The sequence below is a fragment of the Microchirus variegatus genome (assembly GCF_963457635.1).
Source record: "Microchirus variegatus genome assembly, chromosome: 12".
Lineage (NCBI taxonomy): Eukaryota > Metazoa > Chordata > Actinopteri > Pleuronectiformes > Soleidae > Microchirus > Microchirus variegatus.
This window is the reverse complement of record NC_139813.1, coordinates 7,559,877-7,566,208: the sequence shown is the minus strand read 5'-3', so window position 1 is coordinate 7,566,208 and position 6,332 is coordinate 7,559,877.

Sequence of the window (6,332 nt, the reverse complement as noted above, 5' to 3'; positions counted from 1 at the left end):
AATAATTCAGCCAAACAAAGAAAAACAAACTGATTGGGAGCTGCTGTGTCCTAAGTCTCTGTTCACTGTTGCAGGCAGAATAATGAAGGATTAAGACGATCTTGTAGCAGCAGCAGAGTTTGCTGACTGGGCAGTGAATGGAAAGGAAAAAGGCAGCCGATGTTTGCAAAGGAATACTAGTCTCAGACAGGCAGCATTGACTGGGATGTTGTGGGATTAGTCACAGAGAGACATAAACAGCCCGTTAGTCCTGTAGCTGTGATCCTTTCTTACCCTCTGGGGGTCAGGAGAGGCTCGTACAGTATCAACAGCAGTCAAGCAGATGTAGGATAACTGGCAGCTAACTCTGAAGATGATCTTGAAACGACTTGTCGTGTGTCAGATGGGACGGAGATAATCAGTGGAAATGTGTGAGACATCCTCACTAATAAATCATCAAATTCTAACATGACCAATTAGTAAAACCTCCTACGAAAGACAATTCTTTGATGGAGAGATAATGCCACTACAAAACTTGGGGGTCGTACCTATGTTCCCCGGGTCCTATGTTCCCCGTTTTTCCCAAAAAAGGTACACTTTGTATGTGACAGGGGAACATAGGACCCTTTTTTTGAAAAAGGGTAGGGTTAGGATTAGGGTTAGAGAAAGGGTCCTATGTTTCCCCGGTCACATACAACGCGGGGAACATAGGACCCGGGGAACATAGGTACGGTCCCCAAAACTTGAATCCAGTGCTAAGAAATGCTAAAAGCAGTTAACAACATTTTTATTCATGTCATCAGGTAAATATTATGGAATATGTTTTCGATTTTACACTGAATCAAATGGCTGAAATACTATGTCAGAGTCAGTAGAAAATCAACATTAAACTGCAACTGTTTTGGTCCATTGTTGTGGTCGGTCATGGCTCATATCTGCAAAGAAAACTTCATTTTACTTAACCTTATTTCAAATAAGGACAAACAGACATGCAGAGGAAAGGCTATTATTCATTCACCGGATGGACTTAGTCATGTGTACAACTGTAGATCAGTATGTCTCATACTGGTTAAATACTGCATGGCGTACACAGACTCCATTTTATTACAGCATTTTACTTGTCAGTGTAAATAGATTCTACCACCATCAATCAGAGACAGAAATCACATATATTCCACCCTTTCTGGCCCTGATTTATCACATTATTATACCTTTCCCTTTCTGTCTCACTCTTCTGCATCACTTGACAACGCAGTGCAGCAGCCATGTTGGGTTACATAAACCTGCAGCCAAACACAGTGCACTGCCAAATGTCTGGAGTGAGTCAAAAACACTATTCACAACAAATTGCTGAAGGAACCAAAGGGGCATCATTGCCTGCCTGCCTGCCCTGTTACATAACAAAACTCAGGCAATCAAGTTTTAACAGGCCGTTCTGACCTTTTAATTTTCTTCTCAATTACAAGCTCCACATTTTGCATCTTAGCTGCAGCCTGCTTCACCACTGGAGCAAATTCACAGAATTAGCACAGAAACAAAACCCTGGTGAATTGGGTGTTATGTAAAAATCACTCACGACAACATTGTCCACCATGTGCATGTAGACTGATAAATCTTCAAAAATTATACTCACAACACAATGAGACATTATAGTAAGTAATAGTAACCAAATACACAAGTAATTTGTGAAACGAGGTGTTACTTTAAACCTTCCTTAAAGGTGCATTATGTAATAAATCTAAAGCAACTGGCCATAAAGTCCTCCTAATATGTCACAGAGACTAAGGAATAATGTTCATATAACAAACTGAACTCACCAACAACAACAGTACAGCCAAAATATTTGCATTAAAATGTTTTTTTTGCAGACTGCAAATCGTGTTTATTTTTTGAAATCATGTTTTGGCATGTGTCGCCACCTACCGCCATCTACCAATCATTGCAGTCAGTAAAGTCTCAGCTGTCGAGCAACCACGGGTTGCCAGTTACGTCAGAAAACGAAACCTAAAAGACCTCTGTATTTTGAATTTCCGTTTTTGGCCACATTCTTACATATGGCACCTTTAACTAAATGTTATTTGATTATTAGTTACTTCTGTATCTTTTACCTAAATGACTCGTGATATGATTTCTGCAAGTGCAAGCATGACAATTTGTTTTTCCACTTTCTGCTCTGACAGAGAAAACCAATTGAGTTACTGGTTCTCCCATGGACTGTGTATAAAAATGGACGAGATCTTCCAGTTGTAAAACAAACTCCTGTTGTGATGTCTTAAGATTTCATTAAACGACAGCAGCTGTGGTGTCCACTCACAAGTGCCCTAATTTACATACATCATTTTCTATGGAAGAAGACCTGACATTAATGACTGAGACCATTAAAATCAAGTGAGAAGTATGAGCATTTTCCCATATAGTTTAAATGGAAGTCTACTTCACTTTTCAAACCACAGGACTCTGTCCTTGGTTACAGTCTATGTGTGCACGCTCGTCTCAAATATCTACGTGTGTGGCTATTGTTACAATTATTTGTCATCTAATCAGTTTGTTATGCACTGATATGCAGCTCTACTAATATAAAACCTCAAGCCAGTTAAAATTAGAAAAGGAGTTATTTCAGTAAGTTTTGTTTTTCTGCTAATCAACCCCCAAAGGGTATGAAATTAAGACATTTCTCTTAAGACCAACCCTTCAGTGTTATATTACGCATGTCTCATGTACTCATTCACTGATGCAGAGCTAGAGCAGGTAGAGGCACCCGAAAGAGTTAAAAAAAATCATTGACAGATACCATTACAAAAATGTAACTGCTGACTGCTGACCTTTGAGTTTCAGAGTCTTTCAGCAGCCGTTCTGCCCTCTCATCTATGGATGCTCCTTCTCAAAGGACACCAATTTGTCTGGAGATTTTCCCTTCTGATTAAATGTTGGGCCGCCCGGCTGAGATACACTGACTTTTTAATTACTCACATAAAATCCTTTCTGTCAGCATTTTAGATGAGGGTAATAAACTACTGACAGGTCACATCTGGAAATCTGGCTGAACAAGGGGCAGCAACATATGTTTCCTTTCATGTGTAAAATAACTGTCCACAAAATAAATGACGTTTTGTACAATAAAGCAGCAAAAGATTATATCTGTTATCTGTATATCTGTGCTATAAACCAGCGAGGAACTACTACATTGCAAATCAAGTAAAGGTTTATCAGATCAAATCTATGTTATAACAAGACTAGTGGTCAAGTTATCTAATCCAGTCTAATTCAATCATTGTCAGAACTGACAGAAATGTGATAAAAAAAGTGACTGAAACCTCAAAACACAGTGAGTCTCACCATCAAACAGCTGACACACACACACAGGTTAACAAAGGAGAAATCAACAGCCACCACAGACTAAATAATTCCTGTGTTGACTTTAAATAAATCTCTGTGTGCCTGCTGCTGCTGACACGACCTTTACCCCCCGAGTTTCTGTCACCTTGTCATCATGTGTTAACTGGTTTATGACAGGAAATGATGAGCACTTTGTCCTAAATCAAACAGGAAGATAATAAGCAACAAAAGCAGGAAGAAAATTCAGCTCACATTTATTAAAACCACACAAAGCGTCCACGGCGCAGTGCACTAAATCCACAAACCCATCTATGAACTGTCCTGTATCTGCAGGCGCACACACTTTATTACATCCATGTTGGTCCAGTAAGGACTGTGGCTGTGTGAGCGTTGCTGATATGATTTAACTTTAGGAAGGTGCTGTGATATATATAGCAATTATCATATGTTTCAAGGCAGCTGCAGGAATGAAGACAAACACATTTGTCAACAGTGGTTGGAATAATGGTTTGACCAATAGAACATGGCTAACACTTGCATTTATATACTATACTACACACACTTCAGCAAGAAAATACACGCATGGATGTTTAATAGAACATCCATCCATCTGTTTACTACCTCAGAAATTACGCTGCAGTGCAATGACCATGGGAATAAAAGCATTATTATTTCCATTCCCCTCACATTCCCTCCTGTAATACGACATATTTCTTACCATCACGTTCTACCTGGAGGAGATTACCAGCCCCCACCAGCAGCTCAACCTTTTCTATCTTCTCATACATTAAGTATCTCTCATCTACTCCATCTTTTGTTTCATCTCTTCCCACCAGTAAAACTGCAACTGGAACAACCAAATTCACTCCCAAAGAAACACTGTATCAAACATATTTGACCGAATCTCACACTAAAACTGCCAAATGCAAATAGTGTATTATTATATTTATTAGTTCGAGTTAAATTCAACAATTATTTAAGATGACACATTTAGTGACGCTATTGTATGAAAATAGATCTAGAGTCGACATATTCATATGTGACAGTATGTGAGAACGATACTGTGGAGCTTAGATGTGTCTTTGTTTATTTAATACACATACGGATGTGTTTCTCTGTTCTGTGGATTTGAATGTGTATTAATGTGCCATCGCTGTCGCCAGGCGTTTTTCTTTACGGAGCTGCTGAAACCCTGTTCTCTCCCCACTGTGGGATAAATAAAGCTATCCTATCCTATCCTTAATTGTGAAACATCACTGGAGTGTGACTGATACAGTTGGGCAATGCTCAAAATATCTTACATATTTTCATTCTGCTCTACTTAACCAGCTCATGATGAACTAAAATTCAGAGCCAGGTCAACACTGTGTTTAAACTGCAACAAGGTCATGTGGAGGACTAAGACTTTAAAGCTCAGGCACATGGCTTCAGTTAAGAGATGACAGACAGATGTGACTGGCTACTGTAAAAATAAATCCTGTAACTTAAACTGACTTTAATGAGAAGGTGGCGATAGAGCTTCATTTATACTGCTGTTATCTCTGCGTACAGACGACTGCAGTCACCCAGAAGTGAAACAGATCGAGTGGCTTATCCTTTGTAAACTAAAATGGCTGAATTTACATCACAAAAGTCAAACGATATTTAATGTCTTCTGAATTCCAGCAAGCATTTTTAGCCTGAAAATGTTTCTGCCCACAAATAAGCTTTGTTGTTTGGAAGTTTCAACACTTCATATTTAACCATGACAAAGGGATGACACTATTCTTCCATGATCCACAGTGAGCCTGGACAATAACAGCAGTGATGTAATGTTACTCATCCAGACCGAGTGTCATTACAGCTGCAGCTCTCTCCGCACTGTGAGCGAGGAGCTATAGCATTAAGTGCTGAAGCGACATCTCAACAGCCCGCTCCAGGAAGAATGCAATAAATTATTGACCTGAGGAGTCTAAGAGGCCATCACTTATTCATCTGGCTCCACTGTAATCACATCATCACCAGCGCATCTGGGCAGGCGTGCACACTGAGGACAGCATTTCAAAAACAGAATACATTAGGTGATGTAAATCAGATTTAATGAAGGCTAATACATACATTTTTGTCACCACAAAATTAGGTGGGAATATTTGATTTTTTTTTTGTAACCAGGACCGCTTCAGGAACACAGCATACTCCGGACGGGAGCATTCTGTGTACTAACACACCAAATAACATTTTCAAGCTTCTAAACATCAGTGTGTTGTCAGCGTGTCACTGTCAGGTGAAGCATAAAGCACTGCAGTGTCTTCAGCCACACAGAGCTGCTACCATGGCTGTTTTTGCTCAGACAAACTATGTTAAAGATATCCTGCTTACTTGCACTCACTTTGAGTTTAAAACACCAAAAACTCACTGATACTTTCTTTTTAAAAATAAATATATGCTGGTCACAGAAGTGTGATGTGGAAAGTTGGACTTTATGAAAATAATTTCTCCAGACAATACTTGAGATTAGGCTACAAAATGGTTACTTGTATCCCTTGTTTTAAAAACTCCACACATTAAAATCACATGAACACAAAAATCAAACACAATCTACTCACAACATCCTACAAGGCGTGTTATACAACACATAAGTAAACAGGACACATCACATCCATGCCCGAGGCAGTTTACCGAGCTATTTCCAGTGGAGTGTTAGGACAGAGTAGACAAAGGAGTCTACTCTCAAACATTACCGTTGGCAGTGCACATTGTGGTTTCTAATGAGTTTAAAGTGCTGTACACAGTCAGGTTGATTCTTGGGTTTAGAAGTAAGTAAGGAGAGTGAGTGTGATGATGGGATGCTGGAACTTGGAGTTTACAGCTTTCTGGAAACGCTGAACCCAAATTACACAGGGTTAGGAGATGTCCGTGGTATTCCAGTCATGCACCTCCTCTCATAAACTACCTGTTCAGTCTGAAGAGCTTGATGGATGGCCACATGACCATGTGGGCGTGTAAATGTGATCGCTGCAGTGCAGCTCATCAATTAT